The following is a 22453-nucleotide window of genomic DNA, read 5'->3' on the forward strand; positions in this document are numbered from 1 at the left end:
TTGAATCTATTTGGACTGAAGAAATAGCTTCGATCAGAGAAAATTCAACTAATGAGGGATTAAAATTAATAGAATGTACCGGTATAAAGAGAAGAGGACTTGAAAAGGACCTTTGACTTGGGTGATTATTTGACTTATGCGAGGCCAGCTTAAGCAAGGTTGACTGTATTTTCATTTGTGTTGGAACTTTTGCAGCAGTTATCAAAGAATGAATAAAACTGGATACAAATATAGAATCCATGTCAAAACTTGCAAGGATGATACACTAATTTCATCACAATCATAGTCATGGATTGAAAAGGAACACATATATGCTATTATGTGCCAAGTTTTTTTTTTTTTTTTGTATGTGAGGGGGTGTGTGTGTGTGTGTTTTCATTTGATTGCTCTTATGGTTTGTTCACTTATAGGTCTCCATACTTTCAACACTGTTATTATTCCTCGAGTACTAGTAGTATATTGCACTGCATCTTGTATGAAAAAAACAAACAAACACCAAAACCTCTAATTTTGCAGTCATTCACATGGAGCATATACATTTGTACTGTACTCTTCTGAGCAGCAGTAAACTAATTTGCCCATTCACAATGAACTGGTTGTTTCCAGTCGCACAACTTACAATATATATAGAAAACTTACAGTTTGTGGGATGGCGTCATTCAGTTGTGTACACAGCTATATGATGTACGTAGTAACTATCTAACTTTTTCAGTCATAAATTTATCTTGTGTATCATTCATCCACTCACGCATTCAATCACTCCTTTCACTTTGTATGCCAAGTTAACAAGGAAAGATATTCGTGCCATACCAATCACAAGATGGAAATTTAATTGCAGTCATTAACAATTCTGGACATAAAAGAAATACAAAGTTTATGTAAATAACACTGTATATTCAAATTGGCTTGCCATTATTCAACAAGACAGCTCGCACTGCTGTTGTATGTATTCCACACAACCTACTAAAGGGCTCTGAACCACACTGCTTTCACAGTAGTTTGGGTACAGTCCCTTTGTTATCAGTCCATATTTTCCATTCACAACAGACCCAAGAGATGTCACCTGTAGGCCACACAGTTTTGGGGGATAAATTGTTTCCTGTCATGAATCGCCCACTTATGGCCAGAAGTAACAAGATTTCAGAGGCTGAACTTATTTCACAGATGAGCCAGCAGGCAGTATTTCTAACATTATGGCATTGTTATTTCATGTTACTGAGTAAGATCTGAATGTTACTGAGTACATGTATTACCAGGTAAAATTTGTATGCTTACCGTTATGTTGTAAAAGTTGCATCGCAGATTACAATTTGCACTGAAATAACCCCCGTATTTCTCCTGTTGAAACATGAGAGATATTGAAACATACATTTTCTTCATCAGACACTCACAGATAAAACATAATAACATATGATAACCAATAATTACAGTATATAGTGCCTTTTCAAAAAAGACTTGAAGCACTTCAACAATTACAACACTGATCCACTTACAATGTAACATGTAGGGGGCTCGTAGGCATGGCACATCCAGTCAATATTTGAAATATTACACTTTGAAAAGTCGCAAGTAATTAATGCAGGTTTGATTCATTTCAGAAGGGATCTTTCTTTTCTATCAAAAACAGATCCCTTAACTTCCAAGCTTCAATCATATTTCTTACATGTCATGTGGTTGAAGCTTCTCTGGCATTGCCAGCTTAATGCCACAGTCAAGGTGTCACAAATTTCAATCTTTCAAATTCATGAAATCAAATTCCAATCTTCTACAATCTAAATGAGGCAATTGGCACAAATGTACATGCCTTGTCACATATCTTTTTTTTTTCTATATTTTTCAAATTCATTTCATTTCAGTCTCACAATAATTAATGAATGCTAATTTTGAATGGCAAGTACAATGCTTCTGCTCTGAAATTATGCTGTATACTGTAAACCTGTTTCAATCAGAGGGGGCAGAAATTTGCTTACGACACAAGTTAGCCTTAACCCAATGAGGACTGACTGATTTCCCATAGACACCTGCCCTAGTATACTCCGACTGGTTCTCAATTGGTTAAGAGGAAACTCTGTTAAGCCAGACTTGAAGCACCTCCAGACATGAAGATTCTTACTCGCAAGTGGTACATGTACACTGATCTTTGAAGGCACTGAACACATAATAAAATTCTTGTTAACATGAAAACTTGGCTTATACCAGTCTACTGTCAGCCGCCATTACAGGACAAAGATCATCAATGTAAAGTATTGTATCATCCAATGAAGTCCCATTCTCTAAATATGACTACTGCACATCAATAGTTTATACAGGATCCTGCTGTGTACTTCACTGTGAAAACAACCTACAAACAATCAGAGTTAACATGATACAGACTACAACTGTGTCAAAGATAAGGTGGGTCTGAAAGTCAAGACTACACACAAGGCCCTATGAACATCAATGCTGAACTGTTACCACATACTAGTATATTATTCTGTATGTACAACTTTAATAAAGATGTGGAGTGTAAAACAGATGCATCCATCGTGTCACTGACTTCATTTGTATTTCAAGTTCCAGTGTATATTGTAAGCAATTTTGTTCAACTTTGTCAATAAACAAAACTATTTCACATTGATCACTTAAATAAACAGGATTGAAGTCAACATCCCTTTAAAATTAACTCTGAGACAAATAGAACTATGCAGATATTCATCAGTCTAGAGATACCACACAATTACACTTGCTGTAGGAAGTCTTTAACATTAGAATCTCAGATACGCTGGAAAACATGATCAAGAGAGGCACTCCTGTATGGATTGTACATTGCTAAGTAATTGAAAAATAAAAACTTTATAAGACCAAGGAGGTACTAGTACCTCCTTGATAAGACGATAATTTGTACATTTACGAATAATTTCTGAATCCAAAAGAAAGATTCATATACACTCAACAACACTGACAAACAGACAGACACACAATAAAAACTCACACACCTATGAAGGAACTTTGTTCACAAAGTGGACTAAATCACATTTTTGAACTAAGGAAAACCCACTAGAACTTTAGAAGACTGAGAGCTAAACACTATCAATTCTGTTTATGCTCTTCCAGCATTATCACAGCCAATGTGAAAAACTGAATGTGGATTTTTCTTCCCAACACCAGGATGTAAATCCTGCCTTTCCACTGTAAATCTTACTGTTTTCAACAATCTACATATGGCAGTTTATAGTTTACATTCAGGGGTCCTTCAGCTCATATCATGTAATCTGACAATGTAAGTACATTTCAATTGGACCACAGTGATCAAATTAATCTATCATAAAATTTCATTCAAAGTTAAATGGTGCAGTATTTCGAGATATTTACATTGTAACCTCTGGCAATTTAAAGAGTCATGAATACTGAGGAAACACCACAGACAGTATTTTTGTACTGAGCAAGGTGATATCCAATATTCTTACAGAGCTAGACCTGCTCATAATAAAGAGGATAAAATGGGTTTACCCCTTGCATAGAGACTATAAAATCTCTATCCCATTAAAAGTGCTATTTATTGGAGTGGGTAAAAGGAAAGCGATGGAAGGTTAATGGCAGGATGATGTCACGGTTTAGGGACAATATGAAGAATGATAGGAAAATGATGTGATGTCACATTAGTGTCATGATGATGTCACAGTGTTTGGTGATGATATCACAATAATGTGAGAATGATGCTATGATGTTATAAAGGTATAAGAATTATGTCTTGATGACAATGACGATGATGATGATGATTTAGTCTTACTCATAGAGGGTAGCCACTTTAGTGATCTTTGCACTGTTCTCCTTGTGGTTCCTGTTCACATTCATGAATGTAATTCAGCTATCAGGATTCTGTCATGATAATCTAATGATGATGATGATGTGAGGATGTCATGTTGATAATGAGCTGGCGATGTGATAGGGATGTAATATTGTCATAAAAATAATACAAACATTATTATGATGTCATGACTGAGGATGTGACATAAACACATTGAGTGGATTAGACATTGGAATGACTGGCAATGAGCCATATAATCAATCTTTCGCCTTCCCCTAACATCATCAGCTATCAACCAAAAAAAAAAAAAAAAAAAAAAAATGGCTTGACTGAGAGTGATGGGTTGACATTGGTATTGGTATTCCTCTGAGTAACCAGTGCTATATAACTTGCAAATATATCAAAGACGATTCTGACAGAGAATGTCATCACAACTATGAAATCTGTATGTTTACCTGGGAAAGGGGAGGGAGAGAACTAACCTGAATTCAATTTCATAGGGGCATGATTTGTTTTGTCCCTTTAAGCAGCATTACACATTAAAATGTTCTTGTCATCTTATCATCATACAAATCTGTAACTGCTGAAAGACTGCAATAGTGCAGATGAAAGAGTTGGCATTCATGTACCAATTGCAAAATTTCAAATACATGAAATCAAATGCTACAGATTCAAGAAATGAACTAAATATAAATGCATTACTCAATACTGGCAACCTTCATCATCAATAAAAACCATTATCAGTCATAATTGTTTAAAGTAAATGCCCATTATAAGAACCATGAGAAACACTTAAATATAAAACCTTGTGCAAACAGGAACACTTCCATAAGGCAAAAAAAAAAAAATCATTGTATTGGCGTAACCCGCCCGACCCTAGAAAACCCCCCGACCCTGAACTTTTCACACACAAAAAAAAGGAAATACATCGTTTTTACTGAGAGAGGGCGCGATACGGGTTTGCGAATTATCAAAAACAACAACAACAACAACAACACCTGGTGTCGGAAAATGGCCGTGCAGTACAGCGTGTTGGCGACTGATAAGTCCGGTTCGAAGATTTTATTTAGTATTATTCAGAGAATCGATTTGTCAGTGGCGCTGGGTGATTTAGCCCAGGAATTTCTGACCGGTATGTCGTGACGGCTTTTAAACTGGTTATATAACAAATTTTTGGATGCAACAGACACTCTCTATCGAATGGGGTTTCGTTAAATATGAGTTTTACACCTAAAATACAGGTAGCAGGTACAATTGTACACAGTCTTCACTTATTAATGACTTTCACTGAGTATACCCAACCAAACAAATGTCCATGCACCAGTACATGTATGATGATTTTGACAGATTGAATGCGTCAGAAATACTGCAAAACCACATAAAATTCCTGCCAAGTATCAAGAGACCATCGTCAGGTCAAACAAGTTCAAAATCACACAGTTGCTTGATGATGTGACGCCGACTCAACCGCCGATGACCCTACTTTTAATCTCCGGCACAAGTAAGACAGAGGAAGTCAGCATCACCAAGAAACAGATATCTGAAATGAGCAACAAAAATCAGTCAATCGAGAGTAAGTCATTAAAAGGAGTTCTATGGAAAAGAGTAAAACTGTGCCTGATTGCCCCTCTAATTAAACAGACATGGAAGTCATTGTACGTAGTGCATTAGACATTAAATTAGTCAATTATACCATCCAGTCAGCAGCCTATGAAACCAAATATATAGCATTATTTTCCTACAAATATCTTATAAAGTGAAAAAAAGTATAAGAAACCTCTAATTTTCTCAAAACATGAAGCAGAGCAGAATACAAGAAATCCTACAGAAGTGCTGAGGTTTAGTTGTGAAGAAGTACAATCATAATGACAGATGTTTTACACATAGTTAACTCATTCAATTTTTTTGCTTTTAAAGGACACATTTGTACACATTAGCGTACAATGGGCAATAATTTTACAATGTGTACAATTAACAATTAGCCTGTGATATTTAAATGACGGCCCTTGGTTTCAACAATAACATGGCAAAAGTGTGCGAATACACCAGTGGGATGGGAGAAGGGGAGGGAAGTTCATGCCACACTCACCTTATACTGACAGTGCTTCCATCTGGAATATTTCCTGTAGTGGTGGGAAGTAGATAACCAACATCAGTTAAATCTTGAAGGACAGCTAACCAAGGCATGATCTGCATGTTTGACAACATTACTTATCAAAATTATCACTCATTACTTTATGTTGAAACGTACAGACAAAGTCTGTACACAATTGAGTAATTTCATCACCAGTGGTGCATCAGACAGTATGTATGGTCTTGTATTCATACATGTATGCTACACGTCTTTTTATGACTTTGTCTGACACAGAGAAGGCCGAGGCAGGATTGCATCTAATCGAGAGGAGCAGTCATTATTACAGTGCCATCTGGACTGCTTGACAGGCACAAGTTGATAAATCCCAGCTCAAGATAGTATCATGCTTGTCCTTATACTCTGAAAAGGCTTCATGGAGCAAAACAATTCATTGCATACTGTATGTGAAGATGAATGCTGCTACTGCATGTACTAATATACACAGCCAAGTATCTATAAAGACAATGGATAAATCTAATCAAATCAATACATGCATCATTATCTAATATTACAATCCGTATGACAAAGCATCTGACAGAAGATAGCTTGCTAAATGCACTAATGTTATCACTCGGCACAATGTAGCAAGGGCATAATATTACAATTATGTAAAGGAAGAACTTGACCAATATTAATAGAAATGTGTGTACAGTCATGGACAATAAAGGGAGCACAACCTCTCTCCAGAAGACCCAGAGGATCAACACGACGATGATGAGGGCAGACATGACTACATAAATAAGAAGAGGTCTGGTGATCATGGGGTCACGAACCTAACGAGGAGGCTTCCTTATTACATCCTTGTCCAATGGCTCCACTCCGAGACTGGACAGAGGAGTGGGGAGAGAATGAAACATTATCATACAGTAATGTGAACTACAGAATGCACAATTTTTTTTTTTTTCATGTCAGTATTTGTTCATTATCCATCTTTGATAATACATGTATACACACTCTTTCTTTCTTTTTTTTAAAGAATGAACATATATTTGTCCTTTCTTACAAATTAACAATAAAATCTGTAGCCATATAGAAAGAAAGGATTTCTGGAAACAACATTAATGTGTAGAGTAGAAATAGTTGGCGTCCAGACTTTCCAATAAGAAGGGTCACAAAGAGAAGGAGAGTGGCATACAAATGAGACTTCGAAACACTGCTGATTTGAGAGGTATTGATTTTTACTTTTACAAAATTATTTCCCCCATGACTGAAGAATTATAATGGTACTCACTAAGATGCTGCTTTAGCCGATGAAAAGGTAGAATGAAATATTTTGAAACCAAAGCTTTAATGAGGTTCAAAGATATTTGCTTGAAGAAATTTGATTGATTGATTGATTAATTGATTGATTGATTGACTGATTGATTGATTGTGAATCTTTATGCAGAGTGGCCTGATTAGACTGAATCAGAATAATGACTGCACTGCCGGCATAATTGCCCTCCCCCTTCAGAATACTCTCAGACCTGCTGATGTGTGCACATTGTGGCTCACCCTTGAGCAGGTGGTCCTTCCATGATGACGTTGATCCAAAGGCTCTGCATGGCATTGAGTGGGTTGGGAAACCTCATGATGATGGATAGGGCTATCAGGGTCCAAGGCAGCTATGCTCCTACCAACACAGAGAAACAAACAAACAAACAAACTCATATGTTGCAATCTATCTTCATAGATCCTTCACTTCATACTTTTGCATTTAACCCATTAATGTGTCCATGCAAATTGGTCATTACGGGATAAGTTTTCATCAATAATTCAAATTTCAACTGATTTCTTGCAAAGTAGAAATCAATACATAATCTTATCACAATTTGTATTCATATTCGTTTCAATCAAATTACAAATGATTATAAATGATTACACATATTTACATCATTTGTTATTAAGGGGTCATTTTCAATAAGACTACGTTGTGCTTCTCATGATTTCTCCATTATCATATTTGACACAGTGCATTTTTGTTTGTTTGTTTGTGTTTTTAATACAGATTTTGTCAACCAATAATGAAAGTGAAAATAAATGAGATGAATGAATGAAATGGATGAATGAATAACGTTTGTTGGAGAATAAGCATCAACCCATTTTAATTCTTCCGTGAAAACACTGATTAGAGTCTTTAATGCCTATATTTGCATAATTATTCCACCATACAATTATTTTGAACGGAATGAAGTATACAATCTTTCGTTTTTGGCATGCAGAACTCAATTGAAGCAAAAATAGTGAACCATTTTAAGCCAAACATTTTCGTGTGTACACTGTATTCCAATTTTGCAAATTTTGTGAGATCAAAGAGTCACAAAATCAAAATACATGTACATGCAAAAGTTCTTGTTTACACTGTATGCACTGTATGCATTGAATTCAAGTGGCATGCTGAACAAGAAATGTCGCTAAGGCGACTGGTATGCCTCCGCCATAATGCATGATTCTCCTAATAGGTCTACTGTACATGTGGACAATGTGTGATTACATTTTCACACAATTGGCAAAATATTAAAATAACAAGTTTGTCACAAATGTGCTGAATATTCACCTTCCTTGACCTAAGTTTGATTGGATGAATAGGAGAGCATGCATTTGGGGATATAAGGACTTTAACTTGACTTTGCCCATTCATAAGTTTATGCATTGAGTACTTTTCAAGGTATGGAGAAAAAGTGCAATTTCTGTATTGAAAAGTACATTGTTACCATTTTCATCTGGCCTTTGACGGTAAAATTCATAGGATAATCACTGTCAGGCAGAACATGCATAAATACGTAGAAAGTTTCATGATACCTTGAGCCACTTCTGAGATATGGAGGAAAAAGTTAGTTCAGCACTTTCCCTTGATCTTTGACCTTTTGACCTTTAAGGCAAAAAAAAAAAAAAAAAAAGAAAAAGTTTCCAGAGAATCTCTATCAGGTTATACATGCATACACCAAGTGTAAAAAAAAAAAAATAATCCCGCTGGCATTGCATAAATATGAGGGAAATAGTAAAATGTTGAAGTGTTGCCCTTTTCTTTGGCCCCTGACCTTTGACCCCATGAACCCTAAATTCTCTAGATAATCATTGTCAGTCAGTACATGTATATATGCTATGTTCCATGAAGATACCATGAACAATTTCCAAATTACGGACAAAAAAATATTGTTACTTGACCTTTTGACCTTTGACCTCATGACCCCAAACTTCCACCAGAGAATCTTAATTGGGTAATACATGTATACACCAAGTTTTAAGAAAATATCTTCAGGCATTGCATAGATATGTTGGAAATAGTGAAATTTTACGTATTTGACCTTGACCTTTTGACCTTTGATCTTGAGCATGTGCACCCAAAAGTTGATAGGCACAACTTCACCCCCTAATACACATACATGCCAAGTTTCATTAGGATACCTCAAAACGTTTTTTAGTTACGCTGTCCACAAAATTCATTACGGACGGAAGGACGGAAGGACGGACAACCCGAAAACATAATGCCTCCGGCACCACTTCGTGGCGGAGGCATAAAAAAAAAGAAAAAAAAAAGGCTGTCAGCTGTGATTCAAGAAAATTTCACACTGCAAATATTTCTTGCTTTACAGTATGCACAAAACTACTTCCATTGGGGTGTAAGAACAACATTTTGTGTAAGTAGAGAATAGAGATTGTTAAGAATTGGGTGTGCACTTTTGATTATTGCAACACAAGATAGATACTCTAGAATCTACTTTTGGAAACAAAAATCTTTACAGTATCCTGTCTTCACTTCTTTCTGAATCTACAACTCCTCAAAGATTAGCTGATTGATGTAACTACCTTTATGAGGGTCGTAAAATTCTGATATACACTGATCAGGATCCTCTGATAAAATAGTTATCGCAGCACAAGCATGGCTCCTGTAAGCAATATGTTGATTAAACAGAATTTCCCCACTAGTTAAAGTCAGGGTTAACCACTCTGGAATTGGACTCCAGCTATCACTGGGGTAACATGACTCTCACCTGGTATAGCCATTGAAGACAGCTGCTCTGGTTTGTCCAAAAGATCCACATTCTCTCGACGGAAAGACTTTGACTTGGCACCAGCAAAGTTCCTGAAAGAATACAAGACAAGCTTATCAACAAAGAACATGATACATGTACTACAAAATACCACAAATCATAAGCAATTACATCTGGTACAGAAATCCTATGACCCACCAAACAAACAAATAAACACAAACTACAATAACAGTGAACACATTCTGAACAAGACACTTTTTTTTTTCTTTTAATACTGCACAATTTATTCTGACAAATGATGTATGGAATTGCGACTGATTGACAAATTGCCCCACATCGACGTAAATAAGCACTGAATTGATCAGTGTTTTAGTAGTAGCCATGATAAAAAATCATGGGCGTACATACTCGAGCAGGATTCGAACCTACGACCTCCTGATCACCGGACAGGCGTCATCTCCACTAGACCACCGAGCTTTCGCCCGACAGCAAGTGTTGGTTCTAATCCTTATAGCATGCAGCGGGTACTGCTTTGTTATTCAAATTCATGAAATTCTTCCGTCGAGATGTTTTCATTGCGACTGATTGACAAATTGCCCCACATCGACGTAAATATCATGGCTACTACTAAAACACTGATCAATTCAGTGCTTATTTACGTCGATGTGGGGCAATTTGTCAATCAGTCGCAATGAAAACATCTCGACGGAAGAATTTCATGAATTTGAAGAAGTATGGAATTGTTTGCTTGATTTTCTTCTGAACTTAATAATCTATGCTTTATAATAAGGAGCTAGTGTCAAACCTTGGCAAAACCATCACTGGATCAATAGAGATCAACACAAAGTGACTCCACGTCTTCCAGTCCTCTTCTGTTTCCCAGATCTCGTAGACGGCATAGTTACAGGTCCCCTCATGGCCTCAAACATTCTCACACTGTAGCTGCCATTGTGTATTAGTGGAAACAACAGAAATACAATGCATGACATTACTGGGTAAATACTGTATACCTTTTGGAACATAATTTTATCAACATTATAATAAACTTGATGTTGAAAAGATGAACTGAAATGTTTCCAATTAGTACCATATTGATGTACCAGTACTTGTTTCAGGTTTCTCTAGGTACTGCTATTACAGTTTGCCTACAATATATTTAGAGGCATATATATTGTAATTCTGCAAGGGGGAAAGCAATGATAAATGATGATGATGATGATGATGATAGTCATGACTAGAAACATCATTTTCATTATTCAAGTAATAACAACAGTGATAATTCATCATGAAAATTTTATTATGATCACTACCATCACTACTTTATTATTCCTAATATTACTAGCTTTGAAAAAACACACCAAATCACTATATTCCAAGTTTATCACAAAAGTAAAAAACATTCACAATGGGGCATAAAGTCTTGACTTCCTAAACTTCATCTTTGAAACTTTAGTTTCAACACACACACACACACACACACACACGCACACACACACACACAAATAAATAACAATAAAGAGGTAAAATTTGAACAACAATTTTCAAACAGTACAAGTACTTGACTAAGTTAGTACTTGACTGGATTAGGCATCCAGAATTCTGCTCTGTTGAAAGATAGGGATGGCTGTTTATATCTATATCCTCTGAGAATTGTTCATTCAGCTTATTCAATCTCATAACTTTCCATAAGAAACATCACATTCATAGAAGAAAAAAAAAAAGAAATAAAGTCAATTTTCCTCACTCTGTGATTAGTATAATATTACTGAAGCACTTTCCATTCAAAATATCACACCAGTGGGAATCTAGCAATGAGGACACGATGTCTTACCTCACACATCCATCATCTCTTCCTGCTGCATCAACGTATGTCCTCAGGTTGTCACGGAAACTTCATATTCTTTTCCTCCTGTACGGCGAACTACCTGCCGACAATGAATGCCTGTGGAGAGTAATCGTGATCGCGTGAATAACTGCAGTCAGCAACGCGCTGTCGTAATGATACTGACCTGTGTGACAGTAACTCTAATTGTTAATCTCATGGGGGGGGGGGGGGGAGAACAACTAGCAATCTATATTTCATGATGAGTTACACATTACTCCAGGTTAGAAGGCATATAACCTTGTTTTTTATGATGTCTATGATGGTCCCCCTTATTTAAAAGCCACCGTAATGTGTAAACGTTAACATTAGACAGCGTAAGCTGTGAGCGCGAGCAGAAACAACCACAACTAAGTCAACGTTGAATTCAATGCTTCCCCATGTCTCATTTAATTCAAATTTATGTGAGTGACTGGAAATGAGATACTAAGGAATCCCTGAAATTTTGGTGGAATTTGGTAGAGTGAAATTTGAGGTATATCTTCTTGCCTCTTAGATACGATATTAGCTTAGGCCTACTGCCAATACTGCATTACCATTTTACTACCGCCGGAATCTGTCTCTAAGAAGCCCATGACCGGCCGACGGCAACGAGAAGAGACAGATCTCAGACAAATTTCAATGGTCGCGCTCTGTCCACACGTAGTGCTCCTCTACAAGTTAGCGTGGATATGTCTTCCTGGACATTTTGCTGACTAAACCATACAGATACAGATCTCATCGGTCTACGACAGTTTACCAACCTGGGGTTGCTGAGGCTGAGCCCGTATCCGTAGTGCCGGTGCGGTGCCGGTGGTTGAGCCTGAGCCTATTAACAGCCTCAGGCTGTGGTCTTGCCCTTGGCCTGCTTGATGTTTGGGTTGGAGACCGGATCGTCATGGCAGGCGCTGCCGTAACTATACACAGCCCAGTCGCTGTACATGGTACGTCGCGACAGCTGTTTTCGCATAGCGTAACAGTGTCTGGTCGGACTAGCGCTGCCGTAACTATACACAGCCCAGTCGCTGTACGTAGGATATTCGCACAGCGTACCTCCGTCTGGTCGGGCTATTCGTAAACGCTGCCGCTGATGTAACCCCCGCCCGGGGCGGCCGGGCGCTGTACCAGTAACGTGTTGGGGTCGCTGCTGCGGTTACCGCTGATGTTGCTCTGCTCGTGCTAACTTAGTCTCCAAGTATGACCACGACCGGGCGACCTGATCCCGATCGATCTCGCGCTCGTCATCTCACTGGCAATGGCGGAGCTGAATCTCTTGCATAACGCCATCGAGATCGTTCCTACTCCCACTTTCAGAAGAGACAGACATCGAAATCGCTAAATATGCTTTGTATAATAGCGCGCGTACCACGCGAGCGTCTAGCTCTCACCGCACGGTATACGGGCTAGCAAGCGCGCGCGGATGTGCATGCGCAAGCAATTTGCAAATTGATGGTGTATACCACAGTATACACGCAACGACACGTGCAGCGTAAGCTTGCGCTGCGCTGTATTGTCATCGAATGACTTTTTATTTTCATGGAATGATTTTTTGTTCATCGAATGGTTTTTTGTTCATCGAATGGTTTTTTGTTCATCGAATGATTTCTTGTCGTAAGTATAGAACGCCATGTCAAATATATCTTGGGTCTAATATATTTTTGGTGAAATATATATATTTTTTGTCGAATATATTTTGGTCAAATATGATTTTTGGTCAAATATATTTTTTGTCAAATATATTTTGGGTCAAACATAGTTTGTGTCAAATATATTTTTGATCAAATATATTTTTGTGAAATATATTTTTGGTGAAACATATATATTTTTGTCAAATATATATTTTGTCGAATATATTTCGGTCAAACCTTCATATTTTCTTGTCAAATATATATTTTGTTTGAATATATATTTTGTCGAATATATTTCGGTCAAACCTTCATATTTTCTTGTCAAATATATATTTTGTTTGAATATATATTTTATGAAATATATATTTTATCGAACATATTTTTGTGGAATGAAATTTAAATTGATGAAATTTTTTTTAGTTGGTGTCGAACATAAATATTTGATTCCCCTCTGGCGCGCCATACGTTCATGCAAGCTATAGGGTTACATTGTAAGCTATGCGCGGTATACCACGGTTATTGCATCACCTTTACTGGCACTTGTACAATAAGAACAGACATTTTTAACCCTCTCAGAACAACCATTTCAAGATGCCATTCACATTTGCTTTGTTTTTTTTTTGTCTCAATTATGGGAACAGAATGATATTTCCTCATTGAAAATTTGCCAGAAAACGAGGAGGGATTACCCCGATCACAATCGTAGAAAAGAATTAAATATTTATGGGTGAGTGTTTGACGTTAGAGTAGTGAAGGTATGGTGTGTTACCTTCTTTTTTATGTTTCTTTTTTGTTTTATGTTTTATAACCGTTTTTTATTTATGTTTCTACGCCATTCTTTTTTTTTTTGGTGCATCCTCCTTTTGTTTACAAACCTTCGGTCAATACACAAACATGTTACGAAAAGCTTCCTACAATACAAGGTTAATCACTCCGGAAAAAAAAAAGTACAAAAGAAAAAAACAATGTTTCCCTGAACTTTTGCACGCTACATCTTGTCGTTTTGTTTTGTTTTGTTTTGTTTTGTTTTTTGCTCTTCGATTGAACTTTTTTTTTTTTTCAGGACAGTAAAGCACCTTCTATTTGCCAAATGAATCAAACCACTTTCAATTTTGTTTGTTGTTTTTGTTTTAGTTTTTCCTTCAAGCAGTGTTGACTGTGTAATAACACATAATCCACCATTGTGATCGAAAGTGAACTTTTTTAACGTACTTTCCAAATCAGTAAGAAAATTAAAACACTTTTATCTATTTCCGTCAATAATGTATCAGCATGATTAACAATAATATCAGAATGACTACACTGGAATACTTTCCGAAGTTAGAAGTGAGATACATATAGAAAGACATAGAAAAACAGACAGAAAATTGATGGGAAAGGTAGACACACCTAAGACTAAAAATTTTTGACTCCACTTAAAACAAATAACAATCAATTCAAAAGGGGAACGTTCAGAGTAACTAATGATTTTGTCAATAAAACTCAAGTTTTCGTCAAAAATCTAGTCAGCATCTCTTAAAACAAGTTCAGTCACACAAGTATGTTAATTCAATTTGTATGATATAAAAAAAGATCATTATTTCCGTAAAATTCACACGTCTATCAAATGCTTGTAAGCCTCATGTATATATATATATATATATATATATATATATATATATATATATATATATTTTTTTTTTTTTTTTTTTTTTTTTTTAAGATCTCTTGTCTGGCAGCAATTCAAATGAAAGATTTAAACACATGATAATAATAACAACAAATATCTTTACACAGCGCCTTTTCAATAATCAATCAAATATCATCTATCATCTATTATTCGATCAAAACTCCTTATATTGAGGGGGGAAATCTAGACTTTCGAGATCCAACATGATATGGAAGATTCCAATAGAACGTTGGAGGCTGATAACTGTGGTAAATATCCTTCAAGAAACATTGACACCTCTCCTTTAATGTATAAATCTAACTTTAACACCTCCCCAGAATCTAGTTCACGCAAAGGGCGTACAAAGAAGATGCAATGTAATATCCACTTTGCAATTAGCTGGGACAAAAATAGAACCAGCGAGCACACGCACAGAAGAAAAAAAAAATAGTCACGTGAACAGGTGGATGTGCGACAGATTATATGGAAGGAATATTTATGTTGATAATTGCCGTTAGTCTGTTTAACTTCTCCTGCTCGGACCCGCGTTAACACGTGCGCATGAAGATGCGATCCACTTGACTTTCTCCTTCAGGCACACCGGAAGTAAACCCGGATACAGGTCTAACATCCGCCTTCTTTCCTTGGGGGATTACGCTGGTGTCGGATTCCTCGAGTGTTAATCCTTGTCATTGTTAATCCGGTCGTCTTGAGTTACCGCAGTTACAAATGAGTTCCGCGCGGAGCGGGGCTGGAGGTACCTGACTCCCTTTTGGCGCAAGAAGGATGTTTTTCATTAAATCCAGAATGTTGGAGGACATACCACGTAGTTGAGAGATAATTAAGACTTAAGAGTATGATGCTGCTAAAATCCCGAAAAGGGGGATTTTCTTCCCCCTTTCCCGCACTCTCGACAATGTAAATCGAAATGTCTGATCTTGTCGTTGTTGTTGCTGCTGTTGATGGAGGCAAGTTGCCGTACATCTGTTGTGTTTTTGCAGCTGTTGCTGTTGATTGGCGTGATTCATTACGTATGGATTAAGAGTGATACCGGGACTACATCTAAATGATTCTTAGTTTGCCGCAAAAGAAATGCAGATTAATGAATTAAAGCAAATTACTAAAATGTATCAACTGCACAAGACTATCTAGATTTCCGAACCGATTGTTCTGCAATAAGGGTAATCCATTTTACGGTATTGTGGCAAAACATTTGTTTTGTTATCCTTCCATCATACCGAAAATTATTAAAGCTTTGTAAGCTATTTGATTATTACAGATGATCGCTGGCTTTGGAAAAATCGAAAAGAAAATGTATCCCCCCCCCCCCCACAAAAACAAATGCTTTGTAGTACAATGCAGTTACAACAATAGCAACAAATAAACACAAACTGGGTTTGATATGATTATTTCAAAGCTGGTGATAGATCATCGAGCACGGGCTGCAAAATGTCGTCCTGGGGCCTGTTTCACAAACTTGTCATCAGTGACAAGTTGTCATAGATGTGACAAGCTACTGAAATCCTTGCAGCTGATTGGCTGAGAGCAAATTTGTCATAGAAATGTGGCAGTTGTCACTAATGACAAGTTTTATGAAACGCCCCCAGATGTCTTATTGTACATCAATCAAATATATCGTATGGTTTAGGTCGACGATTTATCAACTGCAACCGCTCCCTCAAAAGTCATTATGGCTAGGAAATCTACAGTTCTGATCAAATGATAATATGTTTTATCATTGTCCTAAATTCCACAAAGAAATAGAGTTTGGCGAAAATTTGGTGCGCATGACTATTGTATGAAGGTTAGTGCATGTGAGAATAGTACGGAAGAGATTACTATCTCGTATTCAACTGTAACCATGCATTCCAATATGGAAAAAAAAAAAATATTTGAAACTTTAAGGGACAGAGTCACCTTTAATATACACATGTGGATTGAGTGAAAGCAGCAATATAAGAAAAAAAATTGAGAAAAAAATTGGACAATCTTTTAAAAAGTTATGATTTTTTTCAAGTTTCTGCGCAATCACTGTTGGATGAGAAGAATGCCACAGTGTATGAAGCCATATGCATAGAACGATATAAGAAAAATATAAAGACACTTAAAACTGATTTAAGAATAGTGCACATTCCCTCGAATTGTTATTTATATTATGTTAAGAGTAATATGCACTTTTATCATGCGAGAAAAGGGAAAATGTATGTTTAACTTTCTTTATATTTCATTTAAATAGTTCTACAAATGTGACATATCGACAGTGCATTGCATCTTCAAAAATTCATAACTTTTAAACATATTGTCCGATTTTAATCAAACTTTCACTCAAGTGTTATACTAATATGCTGCATTCCCTCAATCCTTATTCATATTAAGGTTACGTTCTTTCCTTGTCTGCCCGAATTATGCACCTTTCCAACAAATTCACCAATGAAATTGACTCTACATTTATGAAGGTCAACTTCAGCACGGCGTCGACGTCCTAAGAATACAATTATAAAATAAAATATGATATATAATTTAATTATAATAAATAATATATAATATATAATATATGATACATAATATATAATATATAATATACAATATTTGTAATATAATTGTGATAATCACATAATATTATATTTGTCTCTCAGCAAAGGTTTATGTATGGCATATGATTTTACGATAAGATATTATTATTATCCAATGCTGCCCTGCTGTTTGAAACGTGAATAGCACAGAACTCGTCCTCAAGCGACGCTTCCTATACCTTGTCAGGAACTTTGAGGTAATTAAATGACCCTGTATATTGACCTACATATTTGCTAGCCGCTGAGTGACTCTGTTTGGATAAGTTCTTTTGATTACAGCAAATGTTTGCTATTTAAATTCACGGAAATTTTCCTGGCCGTTAGCGTTACCCAAACTGTGTTTCCAGAAATATCCTGGGTATTCCCATACACTGGCCTGCTGCCACATCTTATTTTATTCCCTCTGTCGTTGCTGCTTATGTTTTCTTTACTTTGGTTTTCTTGAACAACCAGGTGATTAATGGTGCTGCAGTGAAAAAAAAAAATGAAAGAAGCAAAGATACTCTCACACACTAAGAAGAAGCTACTGGCTGAAAATATCAGAGAAACAAAAATTACCGACAAGCCTTCTGATCTCAACTCTGACAGATCAGTAAGTAGACTGGTGGACTGTTTATATTTGCGTTTTTGTATTTCTTTTTCACTTACGCTAGTCTTCTTTTTGTCAATAACATCATCATCATCGTCGTCATCCTCGTCGTCGTCGTCTTCTGTATCATCATCAGGCCATTAATATGTTCCAATAATTTTCCTCTTTGTTCTTGTAATTTGTCTCCTTCTTCATGTACTCCATCTTATTGTCATAATTGTTTTTCTCAATGTTGTTCCTGCTTATGTTCTGTTTATTTTTTTGTACCCCCCCCCCTTTGTCTTCCTATGCTTCCTATTGTTGGGCATCCCACTCTTTTTCGTATGAAGTACATTGACATAAACATATCTATACTGCTTTTTTCTTCGTCTTCTACGTCTTCTTTTCCTCCTCCTCCTTCTTCTTGGTTCGAAAACTTGCAAATCGACGGCGCGATCTTGTCGAGAGTCACGAATGTTCATCCGGAGGGGCCACTATGCGGCATGACTTATCGAAACCCCGACAAAAGGAAGAGTATACCCGAGGAGCGATTCAAAGTTTTGTGTCTCCTCATCTGATTACCGTGGGCAGGATATTAAAGACGAATGGAATACGTATTTTCTCTCGCTGGGACAATAAAACGGGGTGTGAATGCATGAACGCCGGGTGAACCGTCTCGTTTGTTTTCTAATCGATCGATCAACGTGATCGTCTGATAGGAAGGTGAGCAGTTAGCCCGATACGATCTCGAACGGGGTTTGTTTTCTGGCAAAATGTTCCATCGAAACAATAACGACTTGGACATTCGATACCTTTAATCTCGGATTAGTGGCGAATTATGGCGAAACAGTGGTTTGGGGTTATCAAGGAACAAAGGAAGCATATTTAACTACAAAAACTAAAAGTCATCGCAAAAAGGGCTTTCAGTAAAAAGACAAAAGCAAATAAACAAAAAACACATGCACCCCCCCCCCGTCACTCATGGTTGCATTTCACTTAAGAACAAAAGCGTCTGTACTTCGGATTTAGATAACATTTGTCCAAAGGCAGAATATTACTCAATGGTGCAACTGGTAAATTACTTCAAATAGAATGACAAAATACATGATCATGTGATACAATATAACTGACTAGAGAAAGATAATTATCGTGTATTTGGTATTAAAAAAAAATCCTGTGTCAAACGTTTGCAGATAAGAACAGGAAGACAGGACAAGAGAGGATGATGATTATGATGATGATGATGGTGATGATGATGGTGATGATGATGGTGATGATGATGATAAAAATGACGATGAAAATCATACAATAAGACCCCGTTTACAGTGCAAGGCTCGGCCGCGGCCGAGCCCAGCCCCCGCTTCAGTGTAAACGCGCAAAAGGCCAAATGCGAGGCCAAGACCCCGTTTACAGTGCGGGGCCGGGCTCGGCCGCAGCTCGGCCGCGGCCGAGTCCGGCCTCAATTGCGCGGCCGAGCCTCGCAATTTTGTCCGTTTACACTGCTGGGCTCGGCCGCGCTTTTGATTCAAACCTTTCAATATTTTGTCGTAGTGGCGCTCTGCTTGTAAACAAACGCAATTTGGTATTGTCTGGTTTTCAGACCCTTTGCCAAATGAATTCCGTGGCGACGAAGTCGCCGTTAGGGCAAAGGTCTTTGCCGAAGGAAAAAAAATCCATTGCAGGACAAAACCACCTTAAACTGTACTAGTTTTCGACGTTGAGGGGGTTAATATCCTGAATAGCGAAAGATACAGGCAGAGGGTTTGGAAGCCAGACTAAAATTGGCCGCGCATTTGGCCGCGCATTTGGCCCAGTTTGCGTTTACACCACAGATATAAATAGGTAGATTGATCAAGCCCATTCACAACCCACGCGTAGCTTTATAGCCAGTTGCGCGCACATTACATGCCGCCATTTTGATTAGTCTTTTGTTACGTCACGGCTTGCGAAGAACAGGGGGGGGGGGGGGGGGGGGGAGGTAAAAAAGAAGAAAAAAAAAAGTCAGCGTAGGCCTGGGCGCGCTACTTATGCTGCAACTCTGCAAACCCTGTTCTGCGCACGCTAGCCGTGACGTAACAAAAGACTAACCAAAATGGCGGAGATCGCGTGCGCTGGCTATGCTTTCAGACCCCACTTGATCATTCTACCTATATAGTTCTGTGGTTTACACCAAGAAGAGGCAGGGCTCGGCCGCGGCTCGGCCGCGGCCGAGACCACCTCCAGAGCGAGGCCAAATGCGAGGCCAATTTTGGCCTCGCATTTGGCCTTTTGCGCGTTTACACTGAAGCGGGGCTGGGCTCGGCCGCGACTCGGCCACGGCCGAGCCTCGCACTGTAAACGGGGTCTAGGAGTGGGGTGAGACAAAACCATCAGGTTCTGCAAGAATATCAAGGATATTGCATTTTGAAGAATTATCGAACCCCGAACTAAGAGATACAGAGCCACTTCATTACCACCATCGTCATCATCATCATTAATATCATCATCATTATTTGTTTATTCAATCATTTTATTCAGCATTTTTCAGCATAGGAAACTACAATGAAAGATGATGATGATGATGACGATGATTATGATGATGATGATGATGATGATGATGATGATGATGATAATAATAATAATAATAATAATAATAATGATAATAATAATAATAATAATAATAATAATAATAATAATAATAATAATAATAAAAGCGCATAGAGATTCCAGGAATATTATGCGCTATATAAGCAGCTATTAATGATAATAATAATAATAATAATAATGTGGGGGGAATGATTGAGAGACATTGAGAGATTGATTGAGAGATTGAGAGATTAAAGATATTCACATTTTAGTGTTGCAAGCCGAAATTTTTCCACAGAAAACAGGTATCGGCGATGTAAAAAAGGCTCATCGTACCACCTACCTGATCGTACCGCGCGCAGTAGAAGTAATCTACGTAAGAGCGAAGTGACATTTTGTATAATGAAAATATTCTATTAGCAACTAGTATTGTGCTGACTTTGATATAAGCGTCAACATCGTGTGATCCTCTCCTTGCAGTGGTTGTTTAAATCTTTTTTCAGATGTCAGGGTGACAAAGGGAATTCTACCAACCCCCATGTTTCTAACAACAGGAAGCGCATATGTTCGTTGGGTGAATCACGGATCAGACAGACGAACGAGAGATAAATATATGTTTTCTCTCATTCTCTTGTTTGTCATTTCGCTATCCCTGACAAAATGAATGCGTCACGTCAATGATCGATAACTTTCCTATGCAGCCTCCCCCACCCCCATTTTTCTTTTATCCGCACTTCATGTGCTTGCCTGATAAACCTCTATTGTGGTTCGTACCATTAACGCGATTTTAATGACTCATTATTCAGAGTTAATCACTGAGTTGTTACAAGGAAACAACATAAGACTCTAGCCCTGTCATGAGCTAAAGACATTTCCCTCACCCCCCCCCCCCCCTCCGCCCGTAAGTTTTCTTTGGTGTTGATCTCATGATATCCCACCTTGCGAACGCATCACTCTCTATCTTCGTATACACTAAAGGCAATCCAGTGCAAACCAGTGCAGTAATCATACAGGACGATGGTACTTTTTTTGCTGTACCCGCTGTACTCGATGTACTATCTCAGAGAAAGAACTGACACCTGCAAAGTAGTTTAATAGAGTTGACGACTATCTTGTATATTCTAGTGATGGACATGTTCACATAAATATGATATGAATTATCACTTAAACTGAGAAAGGAGAAACAGAACGACTTTAATCTCGCCATTCTTCAGCTGTTCTTTTTTTCTACCCACCGGTTGTGCATTGAAAAGGCCTGACATCAACACACTATTGTACGGATGTTGTATTGATATTTTCCTTAGCTTTTCGTTCTGATAATTGATTTGATTTGATTTGATTTGATTTATTCACAAAATGCATATACATACATTATTCACAAATATGCACATAGTTTGTCCATGAAACATATTACACATTTTGTCTGGATCGTCATAAGCTATGAAAAGCTTGACTGGGACGCCCAGTATGGATAACGTACACATATTATGTACATAAACATCATTTAAAAAAAAAAAAAAAAGTATTATGCGCGTTCAATTTGTTCATAGATAGGAAGATGAAAGAAAGAGAGAATAGGAAAGAAAAGTGAGAGGAAAAGATAAGGAGAGGGATACTCTACATCATGGTAGTTAAAAGTATACAAGATTGACAATTCTGGTAACAACTAACATAGAAAGACTCGCTGCTATTATGTACGTAGTGTACGTATGACA

The 22453-nt window shown here is 37.4% G+C and overlaps 1 protein-coding gene and 1 long non-coding RNA gene across 5 annotated transcripts in view; both read right to left on the bottom strand.

The window, feature by feature from the left end:
- The window catches only part of LOC140233871 (uncharacterized), a 48369-nt gene that overhangs the window by 20692 nt on the left and 5224 nt on the right, over window positions 1-22453 (bottom strand). The window lies entirely within an intron of this gene.
- On the bottom strand, window positions 6627-11891 carry LOC140234490 (uncharacterized). 4 transcript variants are annotated; one of them, XR_011901627.1, is made up of 6 exons: window positions 11727-11891; window positions 10752-10837; window positions 9896-9987; window positions 8703-8772; window positions 7416-7533; window positions 6627-6746 (listed from the first exon to the last, which is right to left on the bottom strand). It is a non-coding gene; the product is annotated as an uncharacterized lncRNA (long non-coding RNA). The 4 variants fall into 4 exon arrangements; XR_011901625.1 differs by having other exon boundaries at window positions 10701-10837; XR_011901626.1 differs by lacking the exon at window positions 8703-8772.

Source organism: Diadema setosum, chromosome 10 (assembly GCF_964275005.1).
Source record: "Diadema setosum chromosome 10, eeDiaSeto1, whole genome shotgun sequence".
Taxonomy (NCBI): domain Eukaryota; kingdom Metazoa; phylum Echinodermata; class Echinoidea; order Diadematoida; family Diadematidae; genus Diadema; species Diadema setosum.